This window comes from Gracilinanus agilis, chromosome 6, assembly GCF_016433145.1.
Source record: "Gracilinanus agilis isolate LMUSP501 chromosome 6, AgileGrace, whole genome shotgun sequence".
NCBI classification, from domain to species: Eukaryota; Metazoa; Chordata; class Mammalia; order Didelphimorphia; family Didelphidae; genus Gracilinanus; species Gracilinanus agilis.
The window spans coordinates 45,663,853-45,682,002 of NC_058135.1; the positions used below are offsets into that span (position 1 = coordinate 45,663,853).

At 40.6% G+C, this 18,150-nt stretch overlaps 1 protein-coding gene across 1 annotated transcript in view; it reads left to right on the forward strand.

Moving 5' to 3' along the window:
* Nucleotides 1-18,150, forward strand: part of DAPP1 (dual adaptor of phosphotyrosine and 3-phosphoinositides 1) — an 87,022-nt gene that overhangs the window by 35,687 nt on the left and 33,185 nt on the right. The gene's annotated exons all lie outside the window — the stretch shown is intronic.

Here is an 18,150-nt window from a genome sequence, read left to right on the forward strand (position 1 = left end):
ATTTACTACACTATCATAGTCCCTTTGTAACAGTAATTGCATTATCCCTTTTTTTTTGCCACCAGCATTTATTTTATTTTTAAATAATATTTTCTTTTACCCCCAGTTACATGTAAAAACTTCTTAAATATATATTTTTTTTAATTTTGAGTTCCAAATTCTCTCCCACCCTTTCTTCCCTACCCCCTCCCTGAGACAGTAAGCAGTCTGCTTTGATTTTACATGGGCCATCATATCATAATTTCTTTATAAGATTATACCCTGCCTCATTCAAGGTCTGTGTGACACATATTTATTTAAAAGCTAAAATGATTCAAAATTAATTTTATTTTAAGATATGACACCTCTGTGGGTAATTGGAGATTTTGAGATTCTTACATGTCAAAGAAAGCTAGTTTTTGTTCTTTCCCCTCCTCCTGCCTAAAAAATAAAATAGAAGAAAAGCAATTTTAAAAGCCACTTAAATAATTAATCAACTCTGATTCTTGCCACAGGACACACAATAAAAGACATTACCTTAGAAGTCCTTTCTGTCCTCTCAAAAGATGTATTGTAACATCCTTCATACAGAGAGTTTAAAGAATGAGTTGCTATTTGCAAAGCGGATCTGATAAATCATAGTCCTACATGGATGTAGCATGGGGAGAACTCCTGAAGGTCTAAAAGCCAAACAAAGGAATTTATATGGATGTCCCAAAAGTCATAGTAAAGGTTTTTAAACTGCTAAAGCTTCCAGCAGCACGTGAAAATAATTAAAAAAAAAGAACATGAATAGTTATAAGAAGAGAAATTTATATCATTTCCAGGGTAAAGTTTCAGACTGTTCCAAGACTTTTAGGACATCCTCTATTTGATTTTGAGGGCAGCTAAATGATGCAATGGATAGAGAGCTGGGCCTAGAGTCAGGAATACTCATCTTCCTGAGTTTAAATCTAGCCTCAGATACTTACTAACTGTGAGCAAGTCCCTTAGCTCTCTTTGCCTCAGTTTCCTCATCTGTAATGAACTGGAGAAGGAAATGGCAAACCACTTCAGTATCTTTGCCAAGAAAACCAAATGGGGTCACAAAAAGTCAGACATGACTGAAAAATACCTGAATAACAGCAATATATCTCATCCTAGAGGTAATGGGAAGCCAATGGAGTATTGAGGTAGAAGGAAAATGCTTCATATACCAACTGGGCAAGGTGGTCTTTAAAGTGCCTCCATTCTTGTGATTGTATGGATTAGTATTATTTCCCTTTTTTTTTAAGTGAGGGAATTGGAGACCAGAGAATTAAATAATTTGCTCAAGGTCACACAACTAATAAGCAGCAGAGCTGAGGCTAAAATGCAGTTTGCCTAACGTCTAATGTGGTCTTTTCTCTGACTAGAGTACTTAAATGTATAAAAATGATACCACTGTTTTGAAGAACTGGAAACAATAGAAATTTCTCTTCTCCAAGTCATATTCCTCTTCTATTTTCATGTGCTGCTGAATTCAGTTCAAGATATCTGAATCAATAATAATTGTTGTTGGGTCATTTCAGTTGTGTCTCAGTCTTCATGATGAGACTAGAGCGGCTTGCCATTTCCTTCTCCAGCTCATTTTACAGATGAGGAAACTGAGGCCAAATGGGTTAAGTGACATGTCCAGGTTCACACTGAACTCAGGAAGATGAGTCTTCCTGACTACAGGCTCAACACCTCACTGCCCTCATCTTAGATCTATCTTCTTCACATATTTTTTTTTTGCATGTTGTCTCCCATTTTGTGTGTTCCTTGAAAGCAGAGAGTGATTTTTATTTGTTTTTGTTTGTTCATTTGTTTGCCTGTCTTTGCATCGTCTCAGTGCTCCCAGTCTGCTCCCCTCTCCATTTTTCCATGTTTGCCTCATTATACCATATGCCATGGGTAGAATGGAAGGTCTTGGTTTGGGGCCAGGAAAACAGAGACAGACTCCAACACTTAGCAGCTCTGCACCTGAATGGAGCCAGCATTTAATTTCCTTGAGCCTCCATTTCCTCATCAGAAAATGAGGACATGCAGTATCATTCTCTGGGACTCACTGGACTGGCATGAGAAGAAGAACTTGGTGATCTCAAATCACGATGCAGATGTGACTTCTTCTTATTGGCCAGCTGCTTTTCTAGGATCTAGGGAAAACCACCAAGCTGGGAAGCAGCACAGTTCAAGACCTGAGGAAGCTTATAATCTAATAGGGAAGAGAAGAAAAATAAGTAGGAGACAGCAAAAAATGGCATATGATAAAGACAAAGGAAGGATCCAGAAAAAAAAATACTAGAATCAGCCGGAGGGACAAGAATTTCTTTCCAATGGAAGGAGGAGAGAAGGAGGTGTTTGGAGTTAGTACTGCCTGTGGGAAATTTCCTGGCTTTAATGAAGTGAAGGATTTTGGCAGGCAGGGAGGTGGAGGGAGGGCATGGGTACCTTGCCTACCTGGAAGTCTGAAACAAAGAGCAGGAGGAGATTGGGTAACAACTGGTGAATAATACAGTTTGGCTAGAATGAGAGTCCTGAATGAAGCTACTGGCAAATATGACTGGAAAGATAGGTTGGAGTAAAACTGAGGAAGGTCCTTTAAAGGCTATAGAAGGGGCAGCTAGGCGGTTCTGTAGCTTGAGTGGATTTCTTTGCAAAGATACTGGAATGGTTTGCCTTTTTTAAAGATGAGGAAACTAAGGCAAACAAGCTTAAGTGCTCAGAGTCACATAGCTAAGTAAGTGTCTAAGGCTGGATTTGAACTCAGGTCTTTCTGACTCCAAGTACAGAGCACTCTATAAACCAATGATTCCCAAAGTGGGCGCCACCGCCCCCTGGTGGGTGCTGAAGCAATCCAGGATGGCAGTGATGGCCACAGGTGCATCTATCTTCCCTAATAATTGCTATTAAAATTTTTTAAAATTAATTTCCAGGGGGTTAAGTAATATTTTTTCTGGAAAGGGGGCAGTAGGCCAAAAAAGTTTGGGAACCACTGCTATAAACCATTCTACCTATCTGTCTGGAAATCATAGATTCTTAAGAGTTAAAGGGAACTTTAGTGATCGTCTAGCCCAGCCTATACCCAAACAGAAATCCTTCTTGACAAATATCTTTGAGTGATCATTTAGCCTCTATAGTAAGACCTGAAAGAGAATCCTTCCAAGTTAACCCATCTCTCATTGTACAACTGCTACTTAAGCCTAGAGACAGGAGGTCCTGGGTTCAAATTTGACCTCAGACACTTCCTAGTTGTGTGACCCTGGATGAGTCACTTAATTCTCATTGTCTAGACCAGGGGTTGGCAACGTATGGCTCTCGAGCCATATCTGGCTCTTTTAAAGTCCATTTTTTTTTCAGGCGCTGTTATAGGAGCGGCACTGTGAGCACTGTACAGCTCTCACAAAATTACATTTTTAAAAATGTGGCATTTATGGCTCTCACGGCCAAAAAGGTTGCCGACCCCTGGTCTAGACCTTATTGCTCTTCTGCATTGGAACCAATACACAATACTGATTCTAAAATGGAAGGGAAGGGTTTGAAAATAAAGGAGATAAGGGGCAGCTGGGTAGCTCAGTGAATTGAGAGCCAGGCCCAGAGATGGGAGGTCCTGGGTTCAAATCTAGCCTCAGATACTTCCTAGCTGTGTGACCCTGGGCAAGTCACTTAACCCCCATTGCCTAGCCTTTACCTCTCTTCTTTCTTAGAACCAGTACATATTATTGATTCTCGTGCAGAAGATAAAATAAGACAAAAAAATAAAGGAGATAGGATTTTGTTTTAGAGGCAACAGGGAACTGATGCTGGTTTTTAATCAGGGGCATGGTCCAAACTGTGCATTAAGAAGTTATTTTCCTATAGCTTTATCAAGGATATATATCAGAAAAGAGAGAGACCACAGGCCCAAAGCGGAGTCAGAAAGCCTAAGAGTCCAGGCAAGAGCTTGAACTAGAATGGAGACAGTGTGAGTGGGAAAGAGAGAATGGTAGAGACAGCATGGTATCAGTGATTCCCAAAGTGGGTGCCACTGCCCCCTGGTGGGTGTTCCAGTAATCATGGAGTATGGTGATGGCCAGAGGCCCATTTATCTTTCCTATTAATTGCTATTGAAATTTTTTTAAATTAATTTCCATGGGGCTAAGTAATATTTTTTCTGGAAAGGGGGCAGTAGGCCAAAAAAGTTTGGGAACCACTGGAGCTAAAGGAGCATTGGTCCTAGGAGGACTTGAGTTTGAATCCCATCTCTGATGCTTTGTTTTTGTTCAGTCATTTTAATCATGCTCGATTCTTTGTAACTCCACTTGGGATTTTCTTGGCAAAGATACTGGAGTGGTTTTTGCCATTTCCTTCTCCAGTTCATTTTATAGATGAGGAAACTGAGGCAAACAGGGTTAAATGATTTGCCAAGGATCACAGAGCAAGTAAGTATCTGAGGCCAGATTTGAACTGAGGAAGATCAATCTTCCTGACTCCAGGGCCAACACTCTATCCTCTATGCCACCTTGCTGCATACTATTTCTGTAACCTTGAGCAAGTCAATTAACCCCTTGGCCTCAGTTTCCCTATTTGTAACATGAGGGCATCAGACTTGACGAACGTTGGGGTCCGTTAGCATTAGCTCTAAGATCTTGTGGTAGACATGGAAGAATTGATAAAGAGGGGCAATGTGTTAAAAATATCTCCTTGATTTAAAATCTGGGTGACTAGCATGATAATCCAATCAGCATACATAGGAAAGAGAAGGGTTGGGGAAATCACAAGGTTAGTTTTGGGACATGTTAAACTTGAGGTGTTGGCAGGATACTCAGGTAGCAATAGCAGGCATTTAGATGGTGCTTTAAGACTGGCAAAGCACTTTACAAATACCTTACTTTATTCTCATGACATCTCTAGGAGGGAGGGACTCTTATTATCCTCATTTTACAATTGAGGAAACTGAGGCAAAGAATACTTGTTTGGTTGTTTTCCATCATGTCCAACTCTTTGTAACCCCATTTGGGTTGGGGTTTTTTTGGCAAGCACTGAGACAAACAGGGTTAAATGACTTGCAGAGGGAGGTTGAGACTAGTGACCAGGCACTGATAAGATTCTCACTGTGCTAGGCAGTGTGCTAAGCACTAGGGATACATATGCTAAAAAAGAAAAAGATAGCCTCTGCCTTCAAGGAGCTTACAATCTAATAGGGGAAGAAAATACAGGAAAGAGAGCAGAAAAGGGGGAGGAGGCTGGAAAGTATCAGGTGGGAGGATGTGGTATTAGGGATATTAGGGAAGTTCCAGAGAAGTACAGTTAGATGGGAAAGGAGATATCTGTGCCAAGTCCCCTCCTTAAGTGGAGGTTTTGGAGTTCATGACTCCATCCTCCAATCAGAGAGTGGTGATGAGGTGGGAAAAGAAAAGCTGATTGATCTTTGCAGAATGATGAAGTCTGCCCAGTGATGAACTTCCTGGGGCATGATAAAGCAGTTGGGGAAAGGAAGTCTTAAAGTTGAGCAAGCCAGTTAGCAAATGACTTGCTCAAGTTCACATACATTAGTAAACATCGGAGGCAGGATTTGAACCCAGGTCAACTGATTCTAGAGCCAGAGCTTTTCCTACAGGCATTTAATAAATTCTTGTTAAGGGGCAGCTAGGTAGCACAGTGGATAGAGTGCCAACCCTGAAGTTGGCAGGATCTCAGACACTTCCTAGCTGTGTGACCCTAGGCAAGTCATTTAGCCCCAATTGCCTACCCCTTGCCACTCTTCTGTCTTAGAGCTAGATAAGACAGAAGGTAAGGTAAGATAGATAGGCAGATAGATAGATAGATAGATAGATAGATAGATAGATAGATAGATAGATGATGGATGGATACTTATTGAATTAAATCCAATAAATACCTTCTTGAAATCCAGGTATATTAGATCTAGGGGTATTCTATTTTTCCAGTAAAAAACAAAGTGAGATTAATTTAGCATCTTTTGTCCTTGATGTTTTCATGATTATTAATGGTTATCTTTCTAATTCAATTATAACAAACCGTTCTTTGATAAAAATGTTCTAGCCTTTTGCTATGAAATGAAGTCATGTCTTTGGTTTATAAGCTCCAACCACTTCCCTCTTTTAAAAAAAGTGGAGGCATTTGTTCTTGTTTAGTCTGACGTACCTCTTCTTGTTCACCATCATTTGTCAAATGTCATGGCAGTATGCAGGAAGTAACAACAGATAGTGGAGCAAGAGAGAAAATCTGAAGCCAGGAAGACCTTTACGACCCTGGAAGAGTCATTTGCCTTTCAGTGTTCTAGGCAGCTGTTGAAGACCATAAGATGCACAGTACCAGCCTGCATTGAGGGGAGGGAGTTTTCTCACTGGGAGTGTCCTATTCCAAAGAAACCCTTTTCTTATCTTACTGACAGCTGTTCAGCAGTCATAACTATCAGTCTTTCAGAGCCCTTGAAAAGAGTTTGTCTGGATCTAAATTATACTGATGACAGCTAGGTGACCTTTTTTTAAGTTGCCTTTTAAGGACTGAAAGATTTCTAAAGAAGAGCCAGGCTGGTTGATCTGAGATGCTAAAAACAATATTTCTTTATTTAGTTCTTGTATAGCCCCTTTATCTTGGGTTTATTTTCCCCTGCAGAATTTTGGTCAGTGAAATGTTTTCTATGATTGATTTAAATTTCAGTCTCTCCAAATTCCAGGGGGACCATCTGAATCTGGCTGGGTTCTTTATTTCATCTAGCCTGATGATGGGATAATGGTTACTTTTCCACAACCTCCACAACAACCCATTCCCATATGCTCCTCAGATTCAGGCACATTATAATATCTGTTCCCTTAGGTGCTTCTTCTACTTCCTGATCCTTGAGACCTTTGCTCTCACTTCCTTTTCCTTTTGGATCTCAAACAATCCAAGCTTCACTCTCTCTGGCAGTGGTTCCCAAACTTTTTTGGCCTACCACCCCCTTTCCAGAAAAAATATTACTTAGCCCCCTGGAAATTAATTTTTTTAATTTTAATAGCAACTAATAGGAAAGATAAATGTGCCTGTGGCCATCACTGCTTCCCTGGATTGCTGCAGTACCCACCAGGGGGCGGTAGCACCCACTTTGGGAATCACTGTTCTATGGGATAGACCTAAAAAATATTGTAGGCTCTGAATGCTATTCTCTTCTTTCTCTGAATCATATTTGTCCACCCTCTAACCTCCTGACGTATATAAGGATTCCCCTGCAGCTCTTCAGATCCTTTTTTCTTCTTGATTTCCTCTATGAATCAACTCTTGTATCCTTTCCAAGAACCTTTTATTGTCTTTGATAACATACATAGTAGTGACATAGAACAAATTGTACTGTGGTCATAGGGCTGTTTTCACTGGTAAAAGTACAAAAAGTAAAAGTACAAAAGTACAAAAAAGTACAAATTAGTAGTTCAGTTCAAAGCTCTTCTTGCTCTTCAGCCTTACTGGGAATGAGATTTCCAACACTGTCATTCCTATTGTTAGCCCTTATGGCCAACTGTTGAACCACCATCTCAAACTACCTTTTTGCCACACAGGGTTGCTGAGAGTTCAGTCAAAAAAAAGCATTAATTAAGGGCTCTCTGTGTGCTAGTCACTGTACCATGTAGAGCAGTGACGACAAAACTTTTAGAGACCAAGTGCGCAAATTGCAACCCTCACACCACATATGAAGTCCCCACCTTACCTCAGAGAGGGGAGGGAGGAAACACTCCCTTTGGGCTACTGGGCAGAGAGGAGGGTGATATGAAAAATGTCCTTAGGTGCAGGTAGAGAGGGGGAGGTGAGCTGCCCCCTCTGGCACACATGCCATAGATTCACCAACATGGACATAGAGAAAACAAAGAAAGATAGAAACTTGCCCTCTTGAGTGGGGCTTTATTTTTAACAGGATTTTCTTATGAGAGGCTCTAGGATATAGTGGATAAAGTATTGGACTGGGTTTAGGAAGAACTGGGATTCAATTCCTGCCTCATCTCCTTACTAACTGTCTCTGTCTTACCTCATGGGTTCCTTTTGAGGAGCAAATGAGATAACATACATAAAGGGTTCTGCAAATCTTAGCACAGGCTACATAAATGCTAGTAATGATATGCTTGGTTTGGCAAATAGACAGTTCCTTCTTGAAATCCCAGTGCAAACAGATGCTTCCTTCATCTCTAGTAGAATTGAATTACCAGCTGCTTCAGAGTTCTTTATCTCCTTTCTTTCTTGGTGGAAGACCTTCGTCATCACTTCTTGTCTTATCCTCTCCTCTGATGACAGTAATCTTTGGCAACTGAAAAGCCAAGATTGGTACCCAAAGCAAGAGCTTGAGACTGTCTATATAAGACTGTCTATATGATTTAGAATCATGTAAAAAAAGTGAGAATTAAAATCACAGAAATGGATGAAAATGAGAAAATATATTCAAATGACATTTTCTGAAAGGTAGAAATCCTGATTTATCAAGTCACTTAGTCCAACTTGCATCAGCCCTGACTGCTCCAGTATTCTGTGGAAGTTAGCCTGGGAAATTCTGTATTGTTGTTGTCATCATGGATCACCATTATCATGTACTTAGGGATAGAAAGATGGAAGTTCTTCTCGCTGACTTTATGTCCTCTTGTCTTAAAGCCCAATGAAGAGCAAGAGAGGAGCACACTAAAATCATTGTTCTTACCACCAATGTGTATTCATATATGAATTCTCTTCCCACATTTTCCTATGCCTTTAGTGGAATCCTCAATACAGACTTGGTATCACTGAAGAATGTTCTGTATTTTACATGTAACAGAGTGCTAATGCTGACAGGTGAATAGCTAGAGTCTGTATCTCACCATATCCACACATCTCACCATATCTCCCTAGCTCATGAATTGTAAAATAGCATTCAGTGGACACTAGAACTAGAGTTTAGTGTCTGTTCTCTGAGGTACATGAAAAGTTTTACAAAATGAGCTGAACGGGTGACATAGAGTTGTTATTTGAGTCGTGTCTAACTCTTTATGACCCTGTTTGAAGTTTTCTTGGCAAAGATATTGGAATGGTTTGCCATTTCCTTCTCTAACTCATTTTAATAGATGAGGAAATTGAAACAAACAGGGTTAAGTGACTCAACCAGGGTCATACATCTAGTAAGTGTCCGAGGCCAGATTTGAACTTGGGAAGATAAGCCTTCCTGACTCCAAGCATAGGGCTCTATTCACTGTGCCACCTAGCTGCCCCTAGTGCAGCGACCACACATGCTAATCAGATTGGCAACAGGCATTTGACAGGTTCTCTCTCTTAACCAAAGCTGTCAGTTGCTTCTCCCTTTTTGTGGTTAATAACACTTGCCACACTGATTTGAACCACTGGAGGTGTGGGTTAGGTTTTCCAATGGAATTCCAATTATGCTACTTGACCAGATTTTCCAGGTCATCTGAACAACTCATTCCTCTGAGTTTCTATTCTTCTCATTATGAAATGAGGTACTTTCCTGCTACCTGTAAGTAGAGAGGTTTGTGAGGATGATATATCCTGACAGAATGTCAGCTCCTTGGAGTCATCGACTACTTCTTTTTTGTCTTTTTTTCCCCCAGTGCTTGGCATAATGCCTGGCATATGGTAGACACAATAAAAGCCTTTCAATTGCTTCCTTGCTGCATTGGAGCATATAGGAGCACGGGATAACCCAGATGAAATGATTACTCACATCAACATGGTTTGGGCCACTGACAAAGTTCTTGTTGTTCAGTTGTTCCAGTCATGTCTTGCTCTTCATGACCCCTTTTGGGATTTTCTTGGCAAAGATACTGGGGTGGTTTGCCATTTCCTTTTCTAGTTCATTTGACAGATGAGGAAACTGAGACAAAGAGGGTTCAGTGACTTGCCCAGGGTCACACAGGTAGTGAACTCAGGAAGATGAGTCTTCCTGACCCCAAGCCCAGCACTCTATTATACCGCCTAGCTGCCCTCACTGATGGTAAAGGATGTCTTTAATATTCACTTGAACCTCAGGGTTTAGAGGGTTAGTGGGAAATGCATCTGTGATTTCATTGGTGTAGGGAATTCCCTGTGAGTAAACTGCTTCTACAAAAGTACATCGTTATCTTTTCTGCAACTTCTGGTCTTAAAGTTGCCAAGGGCATTGATAGGTTAAGTGAATCTGCCCAGGGGCACATAGCCAGTATATATCCAAAGCAGGACTCCAACTCAGGGCTTCCAGGCTCGAAGTCTGTCAGTTCACTCTGCCTTGCTACCTCTCTTGTATCTCACCTGGTTGAGGATGACAAAACTCCATATTCATGGAGTCATAGAATATTAGACCTGGAAGTAACCTTCCAGATCATCTGGTCCAATCCTTTTATTTCACAAATGAGGAAACCTAGTCTTCTCTCCATGAGTTGACTTGCCCAAGGTCACAGAGCAAATGAGTGGCAGAACCTGCCATTGAACCCCCAGATCTCTTGACTCCCAATTCGTTACCCTTTCCACTGTTATAAACAGAAATTAATGATGGAAGCTAATTACTCATTATGTAAGCATTTCTTTTTTTTGTTTGTTTGTTTGTTTTTTTAGACCCTTAACTTCGGTGTATTGTCTCATAGGTGGAAGAGTGGTAAGGGTGGGCAATGAGGGTCAAGTGACCTGCCCAGGGTCACACAGCTGGGAAGTGGCTGAGGCCGGGTTTGAACCTAGGACCTCCCGTCTCTAGGCCTGACTCTCACTCCACTGAGCTACCCAGCTGCCCCCTGTAAGCATTTCTTGAGAGAGAGAGAGAGAGAGAGAGAAAGAGAGAGAGAGAGAGAGAGAGAGAGAGAGAGAGAGAGAGAGAAAGAAAGAAAGAAAGAAAGAGAAAAAAGGATTTTCAGTCTTTCAAACTTAAGGTAAAAATCCAATCCCCCGCTACAGCCAGCACTTGGAGCCTCAGCTTGCCAGAGATGGTCAGATAAGATAAGTACTCAGAGACAGCAACCCCAAAGACAGTTAGTTCACCTTGAAACAAAAGAGACCTCAGTTTCCCCCACCACCTTTTCAAACCTCAGCTCCCCCACCCCCTCAGCCCCGCAATGGCTTTCAAACATCTTGCAGTCTACCTCTCCGGCAATCTTAGGCAGGGACGCCTACCAGGACGCCACCAGTGTCAGGCTGTCAGACCTGTGACTCTTCTATACCTGTACTGAGCCTTTCCGAGATGGACTGAGTTGGAGATTCCCTAAATATTTACCTCACCGCGCACCATACCATGGAAAGAAATACTAATAGAAGAGTCTAAGGGGGTAACTGATAACATGGCCAGCACTGCTGAATTCTTGGGACTTATTCTTTGAATCCCAGAACAGTAATGAAGTGAGGGTCAGTTTTGTTTTGAGGAGCCTTTGATAGTCTCTGCACATCTCCAATCAGTTCCTTGACCTATGCATGCATCTCCTTTGTTCTTAGGAATTCTGGGGAACACGCCCCCAGCCACCCGCTCTGCCCTCAGTAAAATATATTAACAGATAAGGGAGAGGTTGAGGCTCTCCCTGCTAATCAGGTGGATGCTCACCATCACCTATAGGGGCAGAGAAGGGTTGAAAGTCTGGATGGGCCAACGCCTCATTAGCTATTCACCAATCAGAGACCTCTCGGGATGCCCAAGGGTTGAAGAATAAGCGCTGATCCTATTTATGGACCTGCGTGAAGGGACTTCCTTGTCTTTGATTATCAAGAGGATTCTAGACCATTAATTCCTTGGTCGATGCTAGCCTAATCATTAAACGGCTGTTCTTACCTAGAAACCCATCTCTCAAAATTTGTAATTGTCACAGTAAGGATCCCTGAGAACTATATATTAACTTAGAAAACTACATATTCACAGTATCTATGTTCCATTGTATTTCATTTATTTTGTTAAATATTTCTCACTTAAATTTTAATCTGGTTTTAGCAATACTAGGAAGTGTTGCAGCAATAATGTTGCCCATGAACCATGTGTTGCTATCTCTGCTATATGTCACCCTGCTCCATTCAGGGAGACCAGATATCCTGACCAGTATTGCACTAGCCAACGCAGTCACTATTCAGTAATCATCTAAAATAGGTACTTGTGGGGGGAGGGGGAAGTTTGGGTGACTCAGTGGATTGAGACCCATGACTAGAGATGGGAGGTCCAAGTTCAAATCTGGCCTCAGTCACTTCCTAGCTGAGTGGCCCTGGGCAAGTCACTTAACTCCCATTGCCTAGCCCTTACTGTTCTTCTGCCTTGGAACCAATACACAGTATTGATTCCAAGATGGAAGGTAAGGGTTTAATTTTTTAAAAATAAAATAAAATAGGAGCTTCATAATCTCAGCTCTGTAGACTCCCAAGGAAGCTATAAATAGATTTCAGGGAATCTAGGAACTAACCTCTAAGCAATGCTCGGCAACCTTTTTGGCCGGGAGAGCCATAAACACCTGGGGAAGGAGGAGGATGGAGGCGTAAGGCGCTGGAATATGGGGGGGGGGGGGCTGAAGGGACCCCTGGGGCACATCCTGGGGCTCTGCGTGGACTGGCTGGTGGGGAGGTAGGGCCAGATATGGCTTGAGAGCCATGCGTTGCCAACCCCTGCTCTAATGCAATCAAGCTTCTCCTTCTATTATGAATGATATAGGTAAGATCAGAATGGTAAATGTTTAACAACATTTTTTTTCCTATCACTTTCTCAGGTCTAAATAATTTTTACAACCCCAATAAGTCATTTTGTAGTTTTTGCTTATTTCCATATTTTAAATGCTCACCCTGAAAATTTTAACAACTGTATTTCCCTTGCAGGTACACACTGGTTCTAGAACACACTTAGATATAGGTAACTACATGAGAGAAGAGATGCATAGGCTTCACTAGACTGCCTAAGGGGTCCATAAAACACACAGAAAAGGTTGAGAAGCTCCATTCTAAAAAATGTGCCAAGTATTGAGCAATTCTGAAGCTAAATTTAACTTCAGAGGCAGGAAAATGAGCCATCTTCTAGATGCAAGGCAGAAAATGAAATAAAAGCCTATAGCCATATTTCCCAAGCTTCTGGTCTGATTCCCTGATAGTCTTCTCACCCCCTCTCCCATCCCCAGTCAGTTATCTGAGAGTTGCAGCCAAGCCCCAAAGCTGACACGGTCTGACTATCTTGGATGTCAGTTTCCTGGCCAATGAGTCTGGTGCTCTTTCTTGAACATGAGAGACCTTCCTGGCTTCATGGTCTTCCTTCAGATAGGTTTCAACAGTCAGATTAAGAAAACCTCTTCTCTGGGGTCACAGAAGAGAGAAGTTGTATAATGAGCTGGCTTTTTGCCCTGTCTAAATTTTTCAGTCTAAATCCATCCCTAGTCACATAAGCTAGAAGCATCAGGTAGGCACCATTTCTCTCCTCTAAGTCTTCCCAGAAGCAGGCAGTTCATTCATGCTTTCTTTATTGAGTTAAATTCAAATACTTTAGGCGTAAAGTTTCTGAATTCACTCAGGAGATGGAAAAGACCAAAGCTGAGGCCCTGGAGGAATTTGAGATAGCTGGAGCTGTCCCAGTCCTAGGCCTTCTAGTGCTGTGGACACAGGAAGGTCACTCAAAGCCCTTCCCAAATTTAAACATCAGTTCACAAAGACATTCACTCAGTAAACATTTATTCAGTTCCTACTACATAAAAGACACTAAGTATTACAACAGTGAGTAAGGCATCATCCTTGACCCCAGGGAATTAATCTAGCAGGGGAAATCCCATTTACACAAAGCCTCAAAAATTACAACATGCTTTGGGGACGTAAAAATCATTAAGTATGACTCATGCCTTTATGTACCAATTGGTGCCAGCATCATGGCTATATTTTTCATTCTGACCTGGGACTGTACCTTTACTGCTGTTTCTTTAAAGGCTATTGGCACATCAATACCCATCACTCAAATTCAGAACCTTGAAATTACTCTTTACTGTTTATTGTTCATTCTTCTTCACATCTTCCCTGGCTCTTTTAACCCCCAACATACCATCGGTTGCCAGGACTTGTGGATTTTGCCTTTCACAATATGTCTTGCGTTGATCTCCTTGTCCACACTCCTATGGCTACCACCTTTAATTTAGGCCTTCACCATTTCTTGTCCATTGCAATTGTCACCTACTTTCACTTCTACCTCTCTGATCCATCCTCCATATCTCAACCAAATTCATCTTCTCAAAGCATGTCCAGATCTTTCAGCCCCTCCTCAAGAAGCTTCTGTTGTTTCCCATTGCCACTAGAATAAAAAATACCACTTCCTCAATTTGTAATTTAATTTTTGAATTAAATTTTCTACATTATGAACTTGAAAAACATTAACAAATGTGAATATTTCAACAGAGAACAGGAGAAATAGGATTGTATATGAAACTGGGAATCTCCATCACATACAGCTTTTTAAAAAGCATATATGGGGTGCAGCTGGGTAGCTCAGTGGATTGAGTCAGGCCTAGAGATGGGAGGTCCTAGGTTCAAATCTGGCCTCAGACACTTCCCAGCTGTGTGACCCTGGGCAAGTCACTTGACCCCCATTGCCCACCCTTAACACTCTTCCACCAAGGAGCCACTACACAGAAGTTAAGGGTTTAAAAAAATAAAATAAAAAATAAAAAGCGTATATGAAACAATAAATTAAAGCCAACAGAGTCCTACCTGTGTACCCTTCTGAGCTTCCTTTTTTGCTCTTCTGTGTAAATTAAATGTTTCATAGATGATCTTTTCTTCTTTTTTCTATTTTCCATTATTTGTGTTATTTTCTCTATTCTATTCTTTATTTCTATCACTACATCCTTTACACATCCCTATAAATATCTTCTTCCCCTAAAAAGTCCACAATTGCAACCAGTAAGTATAGTCAAGCAAAAAAAAAAAAAAAGTACATCATTTCCCACCTCGATGATCTCCTAGACTTCATAATCTCCAGAAACTCAGCATCCAATAACAAAATCAGTCCTGAAACTCAGACTTCTTCAGTACCTTCCACGTCTGCAGCCCCTCCCGCCTTCTAATTGGAGAGGGTGGAGAGAAGCTTAGAAAGCTCTTTCCAGATCCTTCATCATTTAAGGAGACTGCCCAGGGTTATCATCTCACCATTTCCCATCCCCATTGCACCTGGTACCCTCTTCCCAACACTCAACCTTCTTCTCACCTTTTTATTTTGTTGTGTCTTTCCCCATCAAATTTTGAGTCCCTTGAAGACAGTAGCTGTCTTGTTTTTCTTTACATCCCAAACACTTATATTGTGGAGTGATAAATTTATAGGCTTAGCTGTTATTGGCAATGCAACGATCCAGGTCAAATCTGAGGGACTTAGTACAATGAATGCTATCCACCTCCAGAGAAAGAAATGTTGGAGTCAGAATACATCAAAGCAGACAATTTTTCACTTGTTTATTTGATTTATGTTTTGGGTTTTAGTTTTGTAAGATTACTCACAAAAATTAACAACTTGACAAAAATAAAATATATCCCAAATGCTTAGCCCAGTACCTGGTACATAGTAGGCATTTAATAAATGTTTATTGACATGTTTTTCTCATTCTGTAACTTTTTTCCAATGCCACTCTGCTAAGAGATAAGAAATATAGAGGAAAATTCTTCTGTAGTTGTTGTCATTGTTGAATCATATCTGACTCTTTGAGAGCCCATGGACTATGCATACCATGCCAAATTGTCTAACCTTCACTGTCTCTCAAAGTCTTCCAGCTTCTATATAGTGTATTTTAGGCACAAGCTTGTCAGAAGCCATTTTCACTTATTTTGATTAAGCAATTTCTAACCATTTCTGCTGGGGTGAGGGAAAGGAGAGTCCAAAGATGGGCAGAATTACCTTTGCCACTGAAAATCTAACACAAGCCATTTTGGAGTTACAATTCTTAGTCTTTCCAGAAAATAGACAAGATTTGACAGTCAAGGTTAAGCAAAGGTTCAAAGTTTAGCTAACAATTTGCTTCATCAAACAGAGCAATAGTCATATTATTTTTGGCATACCCATATTGCTAAAAAGCTTTCCATCCCTTTTCAGTATCTGCCTTCAGAAATGTTCCTTTCTAGCTTTAAAAAAGGTCAACTCAAGAGATATTTCCATTAGTTGAAGTAACCAAAGACATTCCTTTTCTTAATCAGATAATTATCGTAAGCTAGTATGGAGATATTCTATCAAAAAAGAAAAATAGGGTTCCTCCCTGAATTCACTGTATGAAAAGAAAGTAAATTCTTTCTCCCCCATGCCACAGGCCTAACCATTAAAAGGTATTGTTTCAGAATTGATAATTAGAGAGAGACTGATTAGGATTTTTTACCCAAGTGACCAAGGACTTTAAAGAATTGTCCCAATAATTTAATGTGTAACCTAAAGAGGACAGGTGAACCCCAATATGCTACCACAGAAACATGCTTTATTATCAGTTTTTTAAAGCCATGAGGGGGTCATTGATTTTATCAAAGTTCTTAAGTATTTTAACATTGTTTTAATGCTAAGTTACAATTGTGTAGCCAGTCTGTATGTTGTTCTACTGGTTCTACTCACTTCATTCTGCATTACTTTAAATGTCTTCCCAAGTTTCTCTAAAATCATCCATTCCATGTTTCTTATGACTCAAAAATATCCATTGCATTCTTATACCATAATTTGTTCGATTATTTCTTTTTTTATTAGACATTTATTAATATTCGTTTTTAATCTGTTTACATACTGTATGCCCCTACTTTCCCCTTCACCCCCCGCTCTCCCCCCACCCATGGCCAACGCACATTTCCACTGGTTGTAACATGTGTCCTTGTTCAGGGTCTATTTCCCATTCATGTCCGCCTCAGTCCACGCATTCAAGCCATTGTTTATGTTATATGTTTCCTCTCCTGCAGTCCTTCCTCTGAATGTGGGTAGCATCTTTACCATAAATCCCTCAGAGCTGTCCTGTGTCATTGCATTGCTGCTGGTACAGAGGTCCATTACATTCGATTTTACCACAGTATATCAGTCTCTGTGTATAGAGTTCTTCTGGCTCTGCTCCTTTCGCTCTGCATCTGTTCCCGGAGGTCTCTCCAGTTCGCCTGGAACTCCTCCAGTTTATTATTCCTTTTAGCACAATAGTATTCCATCACCCGCATATACCACAGTTTGTTCAGCCATTCCCCAATTGAAGGACATACCCTCATTTTCCAGTTTTTTGCCACCACAAAAAGCACAGCTATAAATATTTTCGTACAAGTCTGTTTATCTATGATCTCTTTGGGGTACAAACCCAGCAATGGTATGGCTGGATCAAAGGGCAGGCAGTCTTTTATAGCCCTTTGAGCATGATTCCAAATTGCCAGCCAGAATGGCTGGATCAGTTCACAGCTCCACCAGCAATGCATTAATGTCCCAATTTTGCCACATCCCCTCCAGCATTCATTACTCTCCCCTTCTTTCATTTTAGCCAATCTGCTAGGTGTGAGGTGATACCTCAGAGTTGTTTTGATTTGCATTTCTCTAATTATTAGAGATTTAGAACACTTTCTCATGTGCTTATTGATACTTTTTGTTCAATTATTTCTTAACTGGTAGCATCCTTTTAGTCTTTGCTATAATTTTTTAATTATATGATGGGGGTTTTTTTTTTGGCATATCTGGATGTTTCCTTTTTTTCTTTGACCTCATAAGGAATATGTCTAGTAGTTATCACTGGGTCAAAGGCTATACACCATTTAGTAAATGTGGGAATAGAGTTACAAATCACTCTCCAGAATGGTAGAACTAACTCATAGTTTCAACAATAGAGCACTAATGTGCCAGATTTTCCATAGGCCCCATAACAATTGCCATTTTCCTTTTCTGTGATCTTTGTCAATCTAAAGGGTATAAGGCAGAATCTCTGAATTACTTTAATTTTAATTTCTTTTTATTAATTATCTGGAGCAGTTTTCATTTTCTTCTCAATAGCTTGGGCTTCTTCTTTTGAATATTGCTATAACCTTTTATCTTTTGGGTAATGCTTCCTATTCTTTATTTATATTGATTTTTTTATATATCTTATATTTTAGGTAGCTTATCAGAGAAGTTTGCTGACTAGTTTTTCCCCTCCCCCAAGTAACTTTTGGGGAGTTCTAATTATTTTTTTTAAAACCCTTAACTTCTGTGTATTGGATCCTAGGTGGAAGAGTGGTAAGGGTGGGCAATGGGGGTCAAGTGACTTGTCCAGGGTCACACAGCTGGGAAGTGTC